Here is a 22,618-nt window from a genome sequence, read left to right as displayed (position 1 = left end):
ATTCCAGTCTGTCCACTAGGCTACCCCACCTCCCTAGTGCAAATGAGTGGAATGGGCAAACCAGTTGGAAAAGAGAAGAGCCACATCTTCCTCTAAACCGGGACCAAAATATTTGGACTATCTGCTCTGGCAGGACTCGGAACGCAGCCCAAAGCAGGAAATACTGGCTATCTCAGGAGAAAACCAGGCACAAGTGGGCTGAAAAAGGTATGTGAACTCTGGAAAAGTGTCTGAATTTGGGGTTGATTCTCCAAACAACAAACCTTTAGGAGTGTGACTGTTCCTAACAGAGACATCAATGGGAGCATCTTTCCAAGGGCCAGGATCACTGCCTTCCATGGCGATGCCCTGGGGTAGAGGTGTTTCAGGAAGGAGAGGGTGTAATATACATGCCGAGATCCTCTTGGAGACTTTTCCCTGCATTACTACTGTGTTGTACAAACTGTGCTATTAACCCCGAAGTGGCTGTAGGTCAATGGGGTGCTGAATGTCCTTTACGTATCATTGAGGTAGCTTCAATAATTAATGGGTGTAGATCACAGAGCTGGGCCTCACCACCACACCCCTGTGGGCACTGAGATCTGGGGATTTGTGATGTTCCTCATGGGAGAGAAGAAACGTGATGGATGAGAAGCTGGATACGAGTCAGCAGTGCGTCCTTTTTGCCAACAAGGCTAACTGCATATTGGGCTCCATTAGTAGGAGCATTGCCAGCAGATCGAGGGAAGTGATTATTCTCCTCTCTTTGGCACTGGTGAGGCCATATCTGGAGTATTGAGCCCAATTTTGGGGTCCCCCACTACAGAAAGGATGCAGACAAATTGGAGAGAGTCCAGCAGAAGGCAATGAAAATGATCAGGGGGCTGGGGCACCTGGCTTACGAGGAGAGGCTGAGGGAACTGGGCTTGTTTAGTCTGCAGAACAAAAGAATGAGGGGGGATTTGATAAAAGCCTTAAACTACCTGAAGGGGGGTTCCAAAAAGGATGGCACGTGTCTGTTCTCAGTGGTGGCAGATGACAGAACAAGGAGCAATGGTCTCAAGTTGCAGTGGGGGAGGTCTAGGTTGGATATTAGGAAACACTATTTCACTAGGAGGGTGGTGAAGCACTGGAATGGGTTACCTAGGGAGGTGGTGGAATCTCCAGCCTTAGAGGTTTTTAAGGCCTTGCTTGACAAAGCCCTGGCTGGGATGATTTAGTGGGTGTTGGTCCTGCTTTGAGCAGGGGGTTGGACTAGATGACCTCCTGAGGTCTCTTCCAACCCTAATCTTCTATGACTTGGCTGTGTGACTACAAAGAGGGATCTTTTAATCACAGCTGCTGGACACAGGCAGACCTGGCTGTTCTCTTTGGCTCTCTAGCTCCCAGGAGGTGCTGCCCAGTGTCACCACATACCCTATGTTTTGGCCTGGTTTTGGCAGTCAGCGTGGAAGCGATTGCGGTCTATTCTGTGGGGTTTGGTCCCATCACTTTGGGGATAATATAAGCTATAAACTACCATTAAATCCCAGTTTAAACAATCTTTTTTTCCTTGGCATTTTCTCTTCTCTCCTCTCTGATGCTCTCAGTGAAGGATTTTTGACACTGGGTATTGGGGGTGCTATACAATATATTGCATGGCGCTCCATAATCAAGTGCTGCAGAGCATCCACCAAAGTCAAGCATGGGGGCTTCAGGATTGGAATACAACTTGTAACTCCTAATCGTCCCCCCTCCATTGTGTTTGGTTGCTCAACTGGCAACAGCTGTGGGTTGCTGCAGTGAGATCAAAAAAGGGTTAATCTGCTCCGGGCAGAAGAGGGAACCAGGCCTCCCCACCTGCCATCATTTCAACTCTTTAGCAGCCTTCTCTTTGCGTGGGTTCTGTCCACCCTCCCCCAGAACACAGAGCACCTCGGCGTGACATTGGCAGATACAACTCAGCCATGCCCCTCTTTATCAGGGAACGACCTATTCCTCGTGGGAATCAGAACATGCAGAGCTGATTCATCGGCTGACCAGTCAGCATCACCTCCGGCATGGCAGCAGAATGCCCGGGCATCTCCAGGAGCCTGTAGAGGTTCTGAGGTGACGTCAGTGAAGCTGTTACTGGAGTCAGACTGATTATGCTGGAGGAGGGACACGGGCAATGCCAGACATTTCCTCTGGACCAGGATAAGCGTCTCCCTGTCACAAGCTACACAGATGGCTCATGCTTTAGGAGTCAAGCAGCTTTCTGCTGAACTTTACTCTGTCCGGGGCCCATTCCTCTCTTTCCTTGCTCTTTACATTAGCTGCACATTGGGCCAAATGGGCACGGCCGCACGCACAGTAAGACTTTGTTTGACCCTTTATATTTCCTCCTCCCTGCTGATGAAAATCTAGGACTTGAACCCACTTCTGTGCCTTTAATCCTGGGTTCAATATGATGGGATTATCATTAAGGGGCCAGAGCCTCTGTTGGTGTAGATCCATCTCTATCTCTTTGAGATCATTTCCTATTCAGTGACAGCAAACTCACAGAATACTCGGGGATGCTGAAATTCTTCTCCCAATAGATTAAGCTGACCCTGCACCGAGAATATCCCACCTAATCAATTCCCTGCCATGGCAGGGGGGTCTCGGCCCATGTTGCACAACAAATGTTTGCCTAAAGTCCTCAATGCCTAACCCAAGTGATTGGGCTTAATGCAGGGGTAACTGGGGGAAATTTGGCATATGTCTACACAACAAAGAAGCCCCTGTGGCTGGCCCGTGCCAGCTGACTCAGGCTCATGGGCTGTTACATTGCTGTTTAGACTTCCGGGCTTGGATTGGAGCCTGAGCTGTGGTATCCTCCCACTTTGCAGGGTCCTAGAGCCCAGATTCCTGCCTGAGCTCAGATGTCTACATAGCAGTGAAACAGCCATGCAGCCCAAACCCCGTGACCAGAGTCAGCTGGCATGGGCCAAGCATGGGTGTCCAGTTGCTGGGTAGACATACCTGTAGTGGCTGTGATGTACAGGAGGTCAGACTAGATGGTCTAATGGTCCCTTCTGGCCTTAAACTCTATGCAATCTATTAAATGAAATATAGGTACATTCATTTCCTACATTGAAATCAGTATAGCTAGGTCAGTTTACACTGAGGACTGCACATTAAATATCCATCAAATCACCTAGCAGAGGCTCTCTGTACCCTTTGTAAGAACTGAAAGAAATAATAACTCATTTTGTTTATAACTCAAGTGAATGTAGAGTGAAGTAGTGCCAGATCTTTGAGCAGGGGCTGTTGTGTTGTTTGGTGTTTGACCAGCGCTTGGCACAATACAGTCCCGGTCCATGACCAGGGTTTATGAGCACTACCATAATCTCAGTAATGAATAATATATTTTTAACACTAATTAATATGCTCAGGACTGTACAAACCACAAAATAATAAGTAATGCTCCTGCTTCGCAAGTACTGTCTAGTGCTTCTCTCCCACGGATCTCATAAGAGCGGCCATACTGGGTAGGATCATAGAATCATAGAATATCAGGGTTGGAAGGGACCCCAGAAGGTCATCTAGTCCAACCCCCTGCTCAAAGCAGGACCAAGTCCCAGTTAAATCATCCCAGCCAGGGCTTTGTCAAGCCTGACCTTAAAAACCTCTAAGGAAGGAGATTCTACCACCTCCCTAGGTAACGCATTCCAGTGTTTCACCACCCTCTTAGTGAAAAAGTTTTTCCTAATATCCAATCTAAACCTCCCCCATTGCAACTTGAGACCATTACTCCTCGTTCTGTCATCTGCTACCATTGAGAACAGTCTAGAGCCATCCTCTTTGAAACCCCCTTTCAGGTAGTTGAAAGCAGCTATCAAATCCCCCCTCATTCTTCTCTTCTGCAGACTAAACAATCCCAGCTCCCTCAGCCTCTCCTCATAAGTCATGTGCTCTAGACCCCTAATCATTTTTGTTGCCCTTCGTTGTACTCTTTCCAATTTATCCACATCCTTCCTGTAGTGTGGGGCCCAAAACTGGACACAGTACTCCAGATGAGGCCTCACCAGTGTCGAATAGAGGGGAACGATCACGTCCCTCGATCTGCTCGCTATGCCCCTACTTATACAACCCAAAATGCCATTGGCCTTCTTGGCAACAAGGGCACACTGCTGACTCATATCCAGCTTCTCGTCCACTGTCACCCCTAGGTCCTTTTCCGCAGAACTGCTGCCGAGCCATTCGGTCCCTAGTCTGTAGCGGTGCATTGGATTCTTCCATCCTAAGTGCAGGACCCTGCATTTATCCTTATTGAACCTCATTAGATTTCTTTTGGCCCAATCCTCCAATTTGTCTAGGTCCTTCTGTATCCTATCCCTCCCCTCCAGCGTATCTACCACTCCTCCCAGTTTAGTATCATCCGCAAATTTGCTGAGAGTGCAATCCACACCATCCTCCAGATCATTTATGAAGATATTGAACAAAACGGGCCCCAGGACCGACCCCTGGGGCACTCCACTTGACACCGGCTGCCAACTAGACATGGAGCCATTGATCACTACCCGTTGAGCCCGACAATCTAGCCAGCTTTCTACCCACCTTATAGTGCATTCATCCAGCCCATACTTCCTTAACTTGCTGACAAGAATGCTGTGGGAGACCGTGTCAAAAGCTTTGCTAAAGTCAAGAAACAATACATCCACTGCTTTCCCTTCATCCACAGAACCAGTAATCTCATCATAAAAGGCGATTAGATTAGTCAGGCATGACCTTCCCTTGGTGAATCCATGCTGACTGTTCCTGATCACTTTCCTCTCCTCTAAGTGCTTCAGGATTGATTCTTTGAGGACCTGCTCCATGATTTTTCCAGGGACTGAGGTGAGGCTGACCGGCCTGTAGTTCCCAGGATCCTCCTTCTTCCCTTTTTTAAAGATGGGCACTACATTAGCCTTTTTCCAGTCATCCGGGACTTCCCCCGTTCGCCACGAGTTTTCAAAGATAATGGCCAAGGGCTCTGCAATCACAGCCGCCAATTCCTTCAGCACTCTCGGATGCAATTCGTCCGGCCCCATGGACTTGTGCACGTCCAGCTTTTCTAAATAGTCCCTAACCACCTCTATCTCTACAGAGGGCTGGCCATCTCTTCCCCATTTTGTGTTGCCCAGCACAGCAGTCTGGGAGCTGACCTTGTTAGTGAAAACAGAGGCAAAAAAAGCATTGAGTACATTAGCTTTTTCCACATCCTCTGTCACTAGCTTGCCTCCCTCATTCAGTAAGGGGCCCACACTTTCCTTGGCTTTCTTCTTGTTGCCAACATACCTGAAGAAACCCTTGCCTTGCCTTTCCTTGGAGTGGATTGGATTGGATTGGATTGGATTTGATAGCCTTGCCTTGCCTTGCCTTGCCTTGCCTTGCCTTGCCTTGGATTGGATTGGATTGGATTGGATAGGTTTGGATAGCCTTGCCTTGCCTTGCCTTGCCTTGCACTGCCTTGCCTAGCCTAGCCTAGCCTTGCCTTGCCTTGCCTTTCCTTGGATTGGATTGGATTGGATTGGATAGCGTTGCCTTGCCTTGCCTTGCCTTGCCTTGCCTTGGATTGGATTGGATTGCATTGGATAGCCTTGCCTTGCTTTGCCTTGCATTTCTTTGCCTTGGATTGGATTGGATAGTCTTGCCTTCCCTTGTCATGCCTTGCCTTGCCTTGCCTTGCCTTGCCTTGGATTGGATTGGATTGGATTGGATTGGATTGGATTGGATAGCCTTGCCTTTCCTTGCCTTCGATTGGATTGGACTGGATTGGATAGGATTGGATAGCCTTGCCTTGCCTTTCCTTGCCTTGCCTTGCCTTGCCTTGCCTTGCCTTGGATTGGATTGGATTGGATTGGACAGCCCTGCCTTGCCTTGCCTTGCCTTGCTTTGGATTGGAATGGATTGGATAGCCTTGCCTTGCCTTGCCTTGTCTTGCCTTGCCTTGGATTGGATTGGATTGGATTGGATTGGATTGGATAGCCTTGCCTTGCCTTGCCTTGCCTTGCCTTGCCTTGGATTGGATTGGATGGCCTTGCATTGCCTTGCCTTGCCTTGCTTGCCTTGGATTGGATTGGATTAGAAAGCCTTGCCTTGCCTTGCCTTGCCTTGGATTGGATTGGATTGGATTGGATTGGATTGGATTGGATAGCCTTGCCTTGCCTTGCCTTGCCTTGCCTTGGATTGGATTGGATTGGATTGGCTTGGATAGCCTTGCCTTGCGTTGCCATGCCTTGCCTTGCCTTGCCTTGCCTTAGCTTGGATTGGATTGGATTGGATTGGATTTGATAGCCTTGCCTTGGATTGGATTGGATTGGATTGGATAGCCTTGCCTTGCCTTGCCTTGCCTTGCCTTGGATTGCATTGGATTGGATAGCCTTGCCTTGCCTTGCTTTGCCTTGCCTTCGATTGGATTGGATTGGATAGCATTGCCTTCCCTTGCCTTGCCTTGCCTTGCCTTGGAATGGATTGGATTGGATTGGATTGGATTGCCTTGCCTTGCCTTGCCTTCGATTGGATTGGATTGGATAGCCTAGCCTTGCCTTGCCTTGCCTTGCCTTGCCTGGCCTTGCCTTGCCTTGCCTTGCCTTGGATTGCATTGGATTGGATAGCCTTGCCTTGCCTTGCTTTGCCTTGCCTTCGATTGGATTGGATTGGATAGCATTGCCTTCCCTTGCCTTGCCTTGCCTTGACCAAAGGTCCATCCAGCCCAGTATCCTGTCTGCTGACAGTGGCCAATGCCAGGTGCCCCAGAGGGAGTGAACCTAACAGGTAATGATCAAGTGATCTCTCTCCTGCCATCCATCTCCACCCTCTGACAAACAGAGGCTAGGGACACCATTCCTTACCCATCCTGGCTAATAGCCATTAATGGACTTAACCTCCATGCATTTATCTAGTTCTCAAAGCACTTTGCCAAGGTGAGGAAGCACCATTATGATGATTCTCTCTTTATAGACAGAGGGAGACACAGAGAGCTGAACTGATTAGTCTTAAGTCTGACACTGAGTCCATGGCCGAGCCAGGAATCTTGGCTCTTGATCCAGATCTCTTGATGCCAAGTCCCATCCACTATCACAGGGTCCCCCGGCAATGGCATCTTTCCCTGCTGACAGCCCCACAAGTGTTGTTGAAAGGTGCTGACACAGGAGACCGAAATCTTCTGTTCACAAATCTGGTGCAGCGGGGGCTCAGGGCAAAGTGGCAGAGCCAGTTCTCTCGTGTGGCTTCACGGTACTTGAGGTTCCTCAGACCATCCACACCAAGAGCCCACTTCTGCCCCTCAATCAAGCAGTTTCTTGCCATTCGATTTCTTGAGTTGCTCCATAATCTTTTTTTCCCCTTTGCTTTGTCTGCCTGAGAGTGTCTCATCTCCACAACTCTGAGGCAATGATTTTCCTGTCATTGATGCTGATCGCCACAGCAACAGGACTCTCTAACTTCTCTCTCATCTCCTTATCTGCCCCATCTACAACATGGTGAGCTAAACGTCCCCAGAGTTTCTGCCAAGGGAGCTCCTACCTTTGTGGTTATCATTTGTCATGATTTATTCCAATACCTCTGGCTATTTGTTTCTTCATTGCACCTTAGTTCCTTCCCATTCTTATCTGTGTTTTTTCTAGAGCAGCTATCATGATGGAAATGGAGAACAATTTTGTCTTGGTTTTGCCAGCATTTTATATTCCCACCTACTAGCATCCCTGGGTCTGATTTCCCTGTTTCAGAGGACACTTGCTTTTGCTTGAAGAAACTCTCCCAAGGCACCATGCTATTTTCCTGTCCTAACATTTCCTTACTCCCGTTTCCCCATTGTTAGTTACGGAGCCTGCATAACCAATAGGGTTCTAACAAGACATTTTTAAGCAGCCATTGTGGTAATTCTGTGGAGTTCTGATCTCCTCACTGCTCTCTTCATGATGTTCCTCATTGCTTTTTTAAAATCTGCTTTCAAGACAAATTTCCACAGTACTGAAGAGAGGGAAAGTCCATTTTGATTTCCCGTGCCCTAATGAAAAGCTTTTTGCTTGTATCATTCCCATCTAGCTGGAAGCTCAACATAACTTTCCATGTAACCATTAGAGATGGGCATCAGAGCAGGTCCAAGCATCCTGTGTGTTGACTTTAACTAAACAGGAAATGTGTTCTCGTGGACTGCTCTGTTCAGGTCGCAGTTCCTGCTTCTGTCTCTGACTCCGCTGTCTTGTCACCTCTAGTTTTGTACTCTCTTTAAGCCCATATTTCATCATTCTGCTCAGATCCTTGATCTCTATCTTGGCATTCATCCCACATGACAAGTGACATACGCAGAGCTCCTTTCTAACATAGCAGTCCTACTACTAATTATTCTTACATTAATTAGATATTAAGAATGTATCGTTCTCTGGACTAGATTTTGTCAACAGGACACAGTCAGTTGTAATGGGCAGTGTAAAGCCACACTTCCCTCTCTCACCTCCTCAGGTGGTAATAAATTAGTAAATTACCTACCACCCACCCTCTTGTACTAGATCAGGGGTGCTGGCCAGTGAATTGGAGGACAGAGCCAATCTAGTGCAATGGTCATAATATGCTTTAAGATACTAGAATTATCAAGGGAGATTATTATTGTCACCCCCCTTGTGATTCACAGATTCTAAGGCCATTGTGATCATCTAGTCTGATCTCCTCTACAACACAGGCCTCCAAAATAATTTCTAGAGCAGATCCTTTAGAAAAACAATCAACCTTTATTTAAAGACTGTCAGTGATGGAGAATCCACCACAACTCTTGGTAAATTGTTCCAGTAGTTAATTACTCTAACTGTTCCAAATGTACACCTTATTTCCAGTCTGGATTTGTCTGTCTTCAATTTCCAGTCATTGGATTGTGTTAAATCTTTCTCTGCTAGACTGAAGAGCCCCATTATTAAATATTTGTTCCCCTTGTAGGTACTTAGACTGTAGACTGCAATCAAGTCACCCCTTAACCTTCTCTTTGTTATGCTATATTATATTTCCTCTTCCCTGCCAGTGAAAATCTAGGACCCAAACCTAGGGAAGACCCAGATTCTTGCGTTTATCACGATAAGGCATGGTTTCTAATCCTTTAATCATTCTCATGGCTCTTTTCTGAACCCTGTCCAATTTTCAACTTATCAAGTGGTATGAATGGTAGCAGATGCTGGGGTCTTGCAGGTCAGTTTCCTGCTTGAGAAGAAAATCAGTGATGTGGAGTCGGGATATTTCTAAGTGTAACTTGTTTATTTATACTATGCATATCATCAGTACTAGAACAGAGGTGGTCACAAATGGCATGCACACAAATTTCTCTCACAGAAAAAAAAAGAGGTTCCTCGGGAACATTGCACAAAGAATTTCGCAGATTCATTCATCTTAAATCCAGAAGGAGCCATCGGATAATTTAGTCTGACTTCCTCTATAACACAGGCCATTACATTTCACCTGGTTACCCCATATTGAGCCCAATAACTTATGTTTGATGAAAGCATTTCTTCCAGAAAGACAGGCAGTCTTCATCTGAAAACATCAAGTTAGAGAGATTTGGGCAGAGAGCAAACTGTTCTGCTGTTTGCATCAGTTTCCCCAAATATAAACTGCATCACAAAACTAACACCACAGCATACAAATAACTTAGGCTTGAATAGAGACTGGGAGTGGATGGGTCATTACACAAAGTAAAACTACTTCCCCATGTTTATTTCCCACCCCCCACTGTTCCTCAGACATTCTTGTCAACTGCTAGAAATGGCCCACCTTGATTATTACTACAAAATTTACAAAAATTACTACTACTTTCTGTCCCCCTCCCGCCCCCCGCTCTCCTGCTGGTAATAGCTCATCTTAAGTGATCACTCTCCTTACAGTGTGTATGGTAACATCCATTGTTTCATGTTCTCTGTATATATAAATCTCCCCCCTGTATTTTCCACTGAATGCATCCGATGAAGTGAGTTGTAGTTCACGAAAGCTTATGCTCAAATAAATTTGTTAGTTTCTAAGGTGCCACAAGTCCTCCTTTTCTTTTTGCGAATACAGACTAATACGGCTGCTACTCTGAAAAGTGCCATCTAGTGACTCCTGCCATAACTTTATTAAGGCTGCACAATACAGAGAAAAAAAATCTCCTGTATTAAACGTTAACATTATTGGAGCTGACAACACATTATACAGTGGCCTTGCCAAAGCAAACATCAATAAAAGCCTTCCCATAAAGCACCTCCCCATCTTGTGAGGTCAACAAAATAATCCTGCAAAAGTGCAGTTGGGGAAAAAAAACAACAACAACCCAGCAATAATGGCCAGGGCCGATCAAATTGCTCCTGTATGAAATAACTTTATCAATATTTATAGGAGCAAAATATTACCCATTGCATTATTAGAACATCTGTGCCATTCTAATCACCCAGGAATAATAAAGAAAGAAACAGGCTAGGAATGGATTTAGAGACCCTGCATGTCTAGTTTTATATTCAGTTCCTGGTTACTGTATTTGCTTTTGTAATGTGTTTATGTGAATTTGTTCCTTGTGAAATTGAAGGTCTGATCACACTGGCTGAAGCCAAATACGGTGCTGACAGGTACTATATAATCTCCCCCCAACATCTGCGTTGTGTACTTTACTGTGGACCTGCAACCAGTCCCTGCTCTTCCACAGCTGCCCCTCCCCAGCCCTGGCCCTCCGCACCACCTCCTCTTCTAGTTCAAGTCCCAGGGCTTTTCAATCATAGTCTGCACTAGCCTCTACTCATCCAGTCTTAGGCTTTTACCAAGTCTCCAGAGGCACCTCAATCCTGACCTATAGCACCAGAGCCCCCGGCTATTCCTATCCAGAATCTCACTGACACGTTCATCATCTCCTTTTATTCCAGTCCTGATCAAAGGTCCCACCCAATCAGCTTCAGAGAATCATAGGACTGTAGGGCTGGAAGGGACCTCACGAGGCCATCAAGTCCAATCCCCTGCACTGAGGCAGGACCAAATAAACCTAGACCATCCCTGACAGGTGTCTGTCCAACCTGTTCTTAAAAACCTCCAATGACGCGGTTTCCACAGTCTCCCTGGGAAGCCTATTGCAGATCTTAACTAACCTTATAATTAGGAAGTTTTTCCTAACACCTAACCTAAATCTCCCTTTCCGCAAATTAAGCCATTACTCCTTGTCCTACCTTCAGTGAACACAGACCCAGTCCTTAGAATATTTGAAAACTGTTACGAGATTCCCCCCCCCCCCAGTCTTCTTTTCTCATGCCAGGTTTTTTTAACCTTTCCTCATAGGTCAGGTTTTCTAAACTTTTTATCATTTTTGTTGCTCTCGTCTGGACTGTCTCCAATTTTTCCATCTCTTTCCTAAAGCCTGGCACCCAGCATTGGACACTGGTATCCTAATCCAGGATTTGAATCTAGGTTCTCAGAGGCTCACACACTAACTCATTATCCCACAGAGGCTGTCTAAACATGAGTGCTTTCCAGCTGCTGAACTGACTAAATGCCATGCAGAAGACTTGAACAACAAAACTTATGGGAGAAAACTAATTTTCTGGGGATTTTTCCATTGGAAAATAAAGCAAATCCATTTAAAAATATATGCTACACTCTGTAAAGGAGCCTTGTTTGCAAAGACATCCATAAAATAAAGGACTAGAACACTAAATCCTCCTCCTTTAGATCTTAAAACCAGCTAGACCTGAGTTGTCACTGGGGGAAATGAGTCCTTTAAAAGTTTTCAAAGTGGACTTTGTCTGAGCAGATAATTAATCTGTTGCAAAACTCTCCTCTCCAAAGGGCCCAGGCTACTCCCTCCTGTCTGGAGAACTGGGAGCTGTATCCATGAGGTGACATCAGCCTGAAGGCCCGAGTGGTGAATTTTGTCTGCTCATGCGTTGTTTAAGAAGCATCTCACATTCCTCCTTGAACCCAAACTTTATTAAAATGATGTGCTCGAATGCTTTTCCAAGGAGTAGCGCTGTTTAGACTTGGTACTGAAAAGTTATTCCCCAGGGTAAGAAATGAAGAACTGCAAAGTGCTTACAGAGAGACATTTAAGGCCTTAAATCCTTGCACCATGTTAACAGCTAGTCACGGTCTTGGCTTTAAAGACATAGATGGATTCTTAATTAATTTAAACAATCCTCCAGTGGAAACACAATTGAAGATTGATTCCTGCACCAGCAGAAGATACAGGGCTTTTTATTTGGATGTACTGGTCCAGTGTATGAAGGATCACAACATGCCTTACCAGTAAGGGGAATGCTTTGCACTGAAAAGAGGAGAGAGAACTTAAAGCCTGCTGTGAAGCTAGGTATGCTCAGAGCAACAGAGTGAGGAAATAAAGGACGAAGAGAAGAGTGTAAGGAAAGAGGCATGACATTCAAAAGAGAAATGCTAAGGATGCACATTAGCATGCATGCAGATACGGGGAGGGGAAGGGGGAAGTAAAGGTGTGGGACAGACAAGGGGGAGGGGCAGATGAATGGGTGAATGCAACTGTGAGGGGAGGGGAGCGGAGGAGGAAGGCATCGGGTAGAGGATTGTGAAATGCCATCATTTCCACTGCAATTTAAAGCCCTTAATTCCTGGTTCAGGGTAATTTCTAGAATCCAGATGTGACCTATACCTGCATGGTGTGTCCCCGCTCTGTCCCCCTCTAGTGGCCGCTAGACTAGCTGGAGATCAACGAGCCTGTTGCAGCCTTGGTTAAGAGAAGCATGTCTTTTAGCTCACACAGTAAAGGCACATGCATTAAGCTCCAGAGGTGGCAGGTTTGAGCCCAGCCGCCGCCAACCAGGGTCTGTCAGCATTGCACGGACACAACAGATGTTAGCCACAAAGAACTGCTCTGTGTGGCTCCCGGGGAGGAGACGACTGGGTCACGGCCCTGCACAGACAGATGTCACTGATACGGAGGCAGGTAGCCTGCCAACACATGTGCTCAGAGCACAGCCTGCCATCAAAGTTTCACAACCAAAAAATGATGGATCTGCATGAACGGAAGTGACCCCATCAGCCCAATCACTTTTATTGCTGACTGTCATAGTTCAGGGCAACTGCCTCTCTCTTTCCCTTCTGTGGTCTAGCAGGGATTTCCTGCTTTTAAGGCTTACAGCTCCCAGCCATCATCTTTCCTAAGTGGACCCATCCATCTCTCTCCCTGCTGACCAAGGGTTTTCCAGGCTAACCAGTTACCTGCCTACTTTGTGTTATTCCTAGCAAGCCAGACTGCCTAAAGTGGCCAGTGTGTGCGCTGTGCTTCCTCTTCAAAAGATATGAACAGTGTAATTGCCAGCAGTTACAAGTTACCAAACTTCTTTTTCTAAGCAAGCCCATTTATTCTTAAGATGAAAACATTACAGAAAAAACATATTAAAACAATAGAGGTTCCTATATGCATGGTAAAAGTTTACCAGAGGTCTCCCATCCATCTTATGGGGCCTCTGTAGGCCAAGTCCTGCCAACCCTTCCCAAGGTTGCCCTCCCCCACCTTGGACAGAAGATCCTGTTCCTGGATTTCCCGGATCAGAAAGAAGGCCCCGCATCAGTTTAAACACAGGCTATTTATCCAAAAGTCCTTCCTTTGTCTTTTGGTCTCTGGAGAATTTAGTTTGAACCAGGTTTCAGAGTAGCAGCCGTGTTAGTCTGTATTCGCAAAAAGAAAAGGAGTACTTGTGGCACCTTAGAGACTAACAATACATCCGATGAAGTGAGCTGTAGCTCACGAAAGCTTATGCTCAAATAAATTTGTTAGTCTCTAAGATGCCACAAGTACTCCTTTTCTTTTAGTTTGAACCAGTCTGTGAAGCCTCAGGGTGAAACCTCTCTGGAGGTGTTACAACCTGAGTGAATTTGTCTAATCACCCCTGTGACATTGCACTCCATAATGTTTTATGGAAATATGTTTATGAGTATAAATATGATGTAACTGGAATATGCTTTATGCAAAAGGTCTCTTGTAAGGTATCCTTGCAAAGTTTATAATCTGAGTGTGTTCATCCTATTTGTATGAATGTATCATTTTTGTATCTGAAACTAGGAATATGAATCATAACTCTGAGGTTCTATTGTAATTATGCAAAGTGTGGAGCATTAATGGTGGTTTAAAATCTTGATGGCGCCTATTAACTAGGACAATTGACTGTAGATGGCTCCTTTTACCTGCAAGCCTCCATTGCATACATGCGGGCCAGTCCTGGAAGAATGGAGGGGGCTCACATGTCACAGGATCCTGAAATCCATCTTTAACCTGGTGCTTTTCCACTTAGAAGGAGGGGTGGGAACCCAGAGAGAGACAAAGGATTCCCGCCTTGTACCAAAGCTATAAAAGGGGGTGGAACAGAACAAAGGGGGCTGCCAAGCATGAGAAATCCTCGAGTTGCCACCTGAGCTAGAACTAACAAGGGCTGTACGAGAGGAAAGAATTGGGCCCAGACTAGGAAGGAGACTCGGCTCTGAAAAATAAAGAACCAGCAGTTTTGTTGAACACCTCCACCTAGATCTACACAGTGCCAACTAAGCATTCTCAAAATACCCCCATCCCATCATGCATTTCATTTAATGTAAAATCTTCCCTGGGTTGTTTCCGTTCTGAACAGTCTAGTGTCTTCAGTCAGCAGCATAGAAATAATCTGTCCAAGAACATGACATGAGGAAGACACTGGAGACCCCCACTAGAGAACAGAAGATTTGGAGCAGGTCAGGTCCACCAAAGCCATCACAGAGTGAGGCTATCCCTGCATAACCTTTCCCCGAACCACCTACACAGAAGGGATCTCACCCTTCCCTCCTGATGCTGACATCATATTCTGGTCTGTGGAGCCTCAATGACTAACCAACTGACCAGAGAAGCCAGACAGAGAGACATGGGTAAGCACTAAATGCTTGCTGTAACTTGCTGTGTTTACATTGCATCACCTTGAGAAAACATTCAAAGATAACAAGCAGACTATGGAAAGGACAGCATTGGTGACAGCTTTAGAATTACACTCAACCACAAGCATTAAGGCCAGAAGGTAATAGGGAGTTCATAACTAAATGATAACTGTGAGTCACATATTCAGCATAGGAATCGATCTGGTACAGAGAAAAAAGTCATAGCTAGTGTAAACTGAAGCCATGGCAGCAACACTGATTTATGACGGATAATGAGTCCTCGATTTTATGCCCAGAGGGGACCATTCTGACACTCTAGTCTGAGCTCCTGCATACCATAGGCCAGAGAACCTCATCCAAATTTTTCAGCATCAAGACCATAACTTCTGTTTGATCTACGGTGGGTCTTTTAGAAAAAAAATCCAGTCTTGATGTAAAGACTTCATGTGATGGAGAATCCACCGCACCCCTAGTTCATTTGTTCTAACTTGTGGCTAATTACCCATATTGAAAAATCTGCAACTTATTTCTAGTATGAATCTATCTCCCTTCAGCATGTGGCCATTAAATCTCAGGGCTTGTCTTCACTACTGCACTACACCAATGCACCTGTGCTGACGTAGTGCGTCTGGTGAAGAGTTGTTTCCAGTGAAAATGTGCTGTGTTGATGGGAGAGCGCTGCACCTGAACGAGAGGAGGAAGCTAGGTCAGCGGGCGAGCATCTCCTGCCAACATACTGTGGTGGAGACAGCGCGTTAAGTTGATGCAACTTACGTCGCTCAGGAGGGTGACTTTTTCACATCCCTGAGTGAAGTAAGTTACATTGACTTAAGCAGTAGTGTATACAAGCCCTCATTTCACCTTTTTCCGCTTGATCTTTCCCTCCAAAGAATGCCTGTGGTCAGGAAAGCATTCAGTACCCATTGGGCTCAGGGACGGATATAATAAAGAAAAAATACTATGTAAAAAAGCGAGATGATATCTTTCACCCAAGCCATGTGCAGCTCCCCATGTGATTGCAACTCACATCTGCTGACTTGACTAACCAAACACTATACGTGGAAGACACACAGCTGCTGTGTCACAACCTAAGAATACTGATTTGGACTGGTTTTATGAATACAGTCAGTGAGGTGAATATGACCTGGTCAGTGAGGGGAAGATGCCTCATACGGGATCTGTTCCATACCCCTAATCATTTTTGTTGCCCTTTTCTGAACCTTTTCCAATTCCAATATATATATATATTTTTGAGATGGGGTGACCACATTTACACACACTGTTCAAGATATGGGTGTACCATGGATTTATATAGAGGCAATATGATATTTTCTTTCTTATTATCTGTCCCTTTCCTAATGATTCCCAACCTTCTGTTCGCTTTTTTGACTGCCGCTGCACACTGAGCTATGTTTTCAAAGAACTATCCACAATGTCCCCAAGATCTCTTTCTTGAGAGGAAACAGCTAATTTAGACCCCATCATTTTATATGTATAGTTGGGATTATGTTTTCAAATGTGCTTTACTTTGGGACTGCAGCAGACATTGTGGGGTAAATGTGGGGCAGGCTCAGTCCCTCCCAAAGATATTTGCACCAACCACTTATGAAGAAGGGGGAGGCCAAAATCAGACTAACAAAAAAAAAAAGTCTCCTTTAAGAATTCCTCCAAGCCAACCCTGGCCATCCAAGTACCAAATTCTCTTATGTTTCTAGGAGACAGGCGGGTTCTGTCTCTTTGCCTTAGGCATCAGATTAGAGGAGGAGTCACTTAATCTGGTTCATAAATCCCCTGCCTCAGAGCCTTGAGTCAGAGCAACCAGCCTCAGGGTATGTCTATACTACAGAGGCACAGCTATGGTGCTGGAGCCATGCTGCTGTAGCAGTGTAACATAGACACTTACATTGATAGAAGGGGTTTTCCATTGATGTCATTAACCCACCTCTCGGAGAGGCGGCAGCTCAGCTGTCAGAATAATTCTTCTGTTGACCTAGCTGTGTCTACGCTGGGGGTTAATGTCAACTTCACACTCAGAGTATGATATTTTTCACCAGCCCTGAGCAACATAGCTAGGTTAATCTAATTTTTATCTGTAGACCAGGCCTTATAGTCAGACAAACTAAGTCTCTTGGGCCGAGGTCAGACGACTGACCTGGAAACTGAGACTATGTCTACACTACAGATTAAGACCCAGGGCAGTGAGTCTCAGAGCCCAGGTCAACTGACCTGGTCTTGTGCTGAGAGGCTAACAACATCAGTGTAGCAGTTCTGGCCTGGGCTGGAGCCTGGGGTCCGATACCCTCTCCTCTTGCCGGTTTCAGAACCTGGGCTCCAGCCCGAGCTGGAACATCTGCATGGCTATTTTCAGCCCCACAGCACAAGTCCTGCAAGCCTGAGTCAGTTGAATGGGCTCGCTGCCAGGTTGGTTGGTTTGCTTGTTTTTTTTCAATGTAGATGTAACCTGAGGGGCCAGTCCCCCTGCAGCAGCCAGCATGGCTTCCCTAGCTCAGCTTCCTTATCCTGTTTATCTAACCCAGACCCAGAGGGGGCAGGGTGGTCCTTGATTGCACCTCGGCATAGGTGCTGGAACTAGGGGTGCCGGGGGTGCTGCATCATATCCAGGGTTTACAGTTTGATCCAATAGCTCTCAGCACCCCCACTATACAAATTGTTCCAGCACCCCTGAACCTAGGCTGTGTTGGCTGAAAGCTCCAGACTGTCCCTTAAAAGGGGAGTACACCCCACTCCAGACTCAGAGGGGACGGCTACACTGTAGCTGGGACCGTGCTTCCCAGCAGGAGTAAACAGACATGCGCTTGCTCTGCTCAAGCTAGCACACCAAAAATAGCAGTGCAGCTGGGCTAGCATGGGCATCAGGCTAGCCACCTGAGTACAAACCCACCTGGGTACGTACTTGAGTGGCTAGCGTGAGCTACCAGCTGTGCTAGCCTTGGCTACAATGCTTTTTGTGGCACGTTAGCTGGAGCCAAGCTAGCTCATGTCTGTCTACACACACAGGGAAGCATGCTCCCAGCTGCAGTTTAGATGTCTCCAGAGACAGGTCCTACTGATTGAAGAAGCTTGACACCTTCCCAAGCTCCCAGGGGATGGTAAGCCTTAGGGAAGGTAGACATGGATACAGGCTGTTGACTGTTTTAAGGTCTTTTTCTCTGGAACACTTTGGTTCTCAATAAAACAATGCTTTGCTATAAGAAACTGGATACTACCAGTCACCTCTCCCAAGGAGGAGTCCTGAACATAACACAGGCCTTCTGAGGCACTCATGGTTAATACTTGAGGACTGCAGCTCAAAGCCTGGTCTGAGAATGGGGAAAATCACGTGACTGCCCTCTGACAGAGATAGCGGCCTGAGGGCTGAAAGGAAGCTCCTCTCAGAGAGACCAGGAGGGGTCAGAGGTGCACATAAATCAGTGATTGGGACACTCTCACTTTACAGTAGCACACCCCTCAGTCAAAATTGGGGTCCTGTTTTGCTGGGCACTGTACAAACATAAAACACCGTCCTTTCCTCAGAGTTTACAATCAATATAGGGACAAGACATGACAGCTGGGTGCAGAACACAGAGAGAGGGAGTCAGAGAGTGGGAAGACAAGGGTGTCTGTAATAGGTCCATATGGTTACATATATTAGACACAACGCTGCACCCATGCTGGCCTAGCAGCACCCAGGGAGCTGAGAGAGAACTGGATTATAATCCAGCAAGCAGTACCATCCACAAAGCCGTCGGCTAAATTCCAGTTGCAGAGTCTTCATTGCTTGGCCTGGGTTAGAGTCACATCGAGGAGCAGAATTTCCCAACCACGTGCAGGAATTCAGAGCCAACGTTAAAGTTTAGGGGTGTTTGGATGCTGGCTTCTAGTGCAGTGTTGTAACTAGCTGCCTGAAACACTTTGTAAATAGGTGCTGATTCTGCTGGAAAGGGGTTAAATGAACCCTAGTGACCCAATGAGATAATTAATTTGTTACCTCTTCCGAATGTACAGGAGGTGGGAGTGGTGAGTGTGTGTGTGTGAGAGATGATCTAGCGTGTGGGTTCAACAGTTCTTTGGAAGGAACCTCAAGAGCAACCAAGCCCAAGGAAGAGATTTTGAGCTGAACTTTGATATTTTGAATGTCTTTGTTAAGAAACTGCAACCCAGGCAGAAGGGGAGGTTTTGACTATAGGATGCAGTGTTTGTTTTAGAGCAGTTGGGAAAGCTCCTCTTCACTGGCATGGCTCAGAGATCAGTAACAGGTGCAAAGTTCAGATCCAGCCTTCTCCAAAGTTTGGGGTGTGTTTGGATGCGGATTTTGGGGCTGGGCCCATCTTTAACTTAGCTTGATATTCACATCATAGGCAGAGTCTGCAAAAACAACAGCAGCAGCTAGAAAAATCATCTTCTGACTTGTAAATGGAGCAAATTTCCACTGGCATCATGAGTAAAGAATGAACGTGGAGCCTGCCGCCATCCTGTCATTTTAACACTGTCATTTGTAAACCCATCCTAAGCTAGTAGGAATTTTCCTTCTTGGTTTGCTCCTGACACTAATGGGTAAACCATGTTTTCACCATCATTTACAGCATTCCTCAATGCATTGCCCTTCTGTCCCCATGACAAGTGAGGCATTCAAATCAACCACTGGCAATAAATAAAAATGACAAGGGGATGTTGCAGATACGGAGAAGTGGCCAGGGGAATAGTCATGTGACCAAAGAAGTATTACAGCACCTGTTCCTTTAGGTAACTAGAATCCACTAACGCACCATTTATCAAGCTAGACTGAGTCTCTCATGTCTGCACATCTCAGTGAGTCCTACAGAACGACAGGGATGATGACAATGCTGATTATGGGTGATGATTAGGCAATTAAGACAATATAGTAGCCACTAAATGCCCCAACTAACTCCAATTACCATCAATGAGAGGCACCCATGGAAATTTTCAAAAGATGAGATGTTCTCATCGGAGCAGCAGAGGAGAATCATGGAACCATAGTGTTAGAAGGGACTGCAAGGGTCATCTAATCTAAATCCTGCATCTTGGCAGAGGTTAGTGTGTCTAAACCATCCCAGAGAGATGGCGATGATCCAGCCCCCTTTTGAAAACCTCCAGTGAAGGAGTTTCCACGACTTCCTGAGGCATCTGTTCCATTGTCCTACTGGTCTTACAGTGAGGGAGTTTTCCCTGATATTTAATCTAAATATGCTATGCTGGTGTTTGAACTCACGGCCTCTTGTCCTGCCTTCTGTGTCAAGAAAGAACAACTTATCTGCATCTCTTTTGTGGCAGCCTTTCAAGTATTTGAAGACCGCTGTCATGTCCCCACTTAATCTCCTCTTTTCCAAACTAAACATACCCAGGTCCTTCAGCTTTTGCTCCTATGGCGTGCATTTCTTCCTTTTGATCATCTTTATCACTCACTGCTGGATCCTTTCCAGTTTCTCTACATCCTTTCTATACCTTGGTGACCAAACCTGAACACAATACTCCATCTAAGGCCTAACCAGCCCCGAGTAGAGCAGTTCTATCACCTACTGTGACTTGCATGCTCGGCATCTGTGAATGCAACCTAACATTGCATTTGCTTTTTTTTGGAACAGTATCACATTGCTGATTCATGTTGAGGTTGTGATCTACCACAACTCCCAAATCCTTCTCAGCAGTGCTGCTGCCAATCCAGTTATCTCCCATTTTGTATTTGTGCAGCAGGTGCCTGGGTGATGGGCTTGACCTGTAAGACACCTTGCATCCCTGATTTCTATGATTCTGGGAAGAATTACAAATAAGGATTGAGTTCAGAGACATTATTATCCAGCCCAGGAGATTTCATCCATTACCAGGGCTACCTTTGCAAACAGTACAAGAGATCTCACATGTTTGCAGATGTAGCTTTGGAGTCCACATTAATTGTTTTTTTCCTTAAACTTTTCTCAGCCACTGTACCTCAATGCTGAGCCCATAGCTTGAGAAGCACCAAAAGAAGACTAATTTGTTCTCCAAGATGTTGATTAGAACAGATATTTCCAATTATATTTGATTCTTTTATTTTATTATTAGATGGATCAGACTAATTTAATCTGTCACTTGGATCAGAGGTTTCCATCGCACATCTGGGACAGAAGAAATAAATAAGAGAATGGAAGGTGCTGTTCTCAATTAAAGTCCAATAGGCCACCAGTTATTATTGTTATTACTTATTATTGGAAGGAAAACTTCAAAATGATCCCCCAACGTGATCTCATGGAAAATTAATGTGTAAGAATCCATGATTAGATTCCAAGATGATAGATAGATAGATAGATAGATAGATAGATAGATAGATAGATAGATAGATAGATAGATAGAAGGGGTGTATGGGGATGGATAGATAGATAGATAGATAATTAGAGAGAGAGAGAGAGAGAGAGAGAGAGAAGGGGTGTTTGGGGATAGATAGATAGATAGATAGATAGATAGATAGATAGATAGATAGATAGATAGATAACAATGAATAATTGTGCCCGAAAATGGACTTTGTGTTTGTAATTTTTTGGCGGAAAAATACATATTTTAAGCAGCTCTAATAGATAGCTAATAGAGACTCTCAGGCTGTGGTTTGTGGATCTTTGGTGGTCCTCAGATTGCTGGCTAGAAACATGGCATTGGCTGTGCTATATAACAGGCCCAGGAGGACAGGATTTGAGCTCTGACACGCACAGAGGGAGCTCACGAAAACCAAGTTCTGCCATAGTACTGAGAAGGAGAGGAAGCTATGGCTTAGAACTTGAAGGAATCACAAGTGCTGAGTCCCAGCACAGGACTCAGAGAGAGTGGATTTCATAGGAGAACATTTGTACACCAAATTGAAACTGTCACATGCCATGGAGGATACCAGCAGAGTATTGCAGAGGCCATACTCCAGTGCAACGATAGTAGAGGAGGCCCATGGGAGAAGCTAATAAAGCTGTCTTAGAGCACAGAGCTCTTCTTGGCCCCCTCCTGCCACCTGCACCCCTGGTCTATGCTCCTGGAGCACAGAGTCTTCTCCGCTGGTGTCACAAAATGTGAAATCTTCACCTTAGTCTGAGCAAACTCATCCCTATTGGGTTTGGCAAGACAACTGGAAGGAGGATTGTTCTTGTGGGTTGGGATTCTCACTTCAAGTGTTTGCCTAATCCTGTTAGAATAAATAAAACAGTCCTTGTTTATTTAGTTAACTACTAGCTGATTATTGAGAGCACATTCTCCTGGACACGCCCAATAATCCATACCACATGGCCCTGCTAACTTCTGCAGTTTCCTGGAAAACCAAAAACCCTCCACAACATCATAAAACTCAAGGATTTCATAGGTCCTACGCTCCCAGTGAACCGAACTGTCATCTGAGTTCAGGAGTGATGTTTTCTACATACACAGCAGGTAAAATTTACTCCTTGTGTCTGTTAAGTCTATCCCAGACTCTGGTTGAGACATGACTCATATTTTCTGAATTGGTGTATCTGGATGTGGCCATCTCAATAGATTAACATGACTCAGCACCCGTAAGAAAGTGGCCTGATTTTCAGAGGTCCTGACACCTGCATAAATTAAGAGATTTTAAGGCTGAAAGAAAGCATTTGAACATCTAGTCTGGCCCTCTGCATCGCATAGCCTGTAGAATGTCACCCAAAGATTCATGCATTGAGCCCGACAATTTGTAACTGACCTACAGCATATATTTCAGAAAGACAACCAGTCTTGATGTACCGTCTCCAAATGATGGAGAATCCAACATATTCCTTGGGAATCTTTTCCAGTGGTTGATTAA

Source organism: Dermochelys coriacea, chromosome 11 (genome assembly GCF_009764565.3).
Source record: "Dermochelys coriacea isolate rDerCor1 chromosome 11, rDerCor1.pri.v4, whole genome shotgun sequence".
Classification (NCBI taxonomy): Eukaryota; Metazoa; Chordata; order Testudines; family Dermochelyidae; genus Dermochelys; species Dermochelys coriacea.
The sequence above is the reverse complement of the archived record's forward strand: the minus strand, read 5'-3'. Positions refer to the sequence as shown.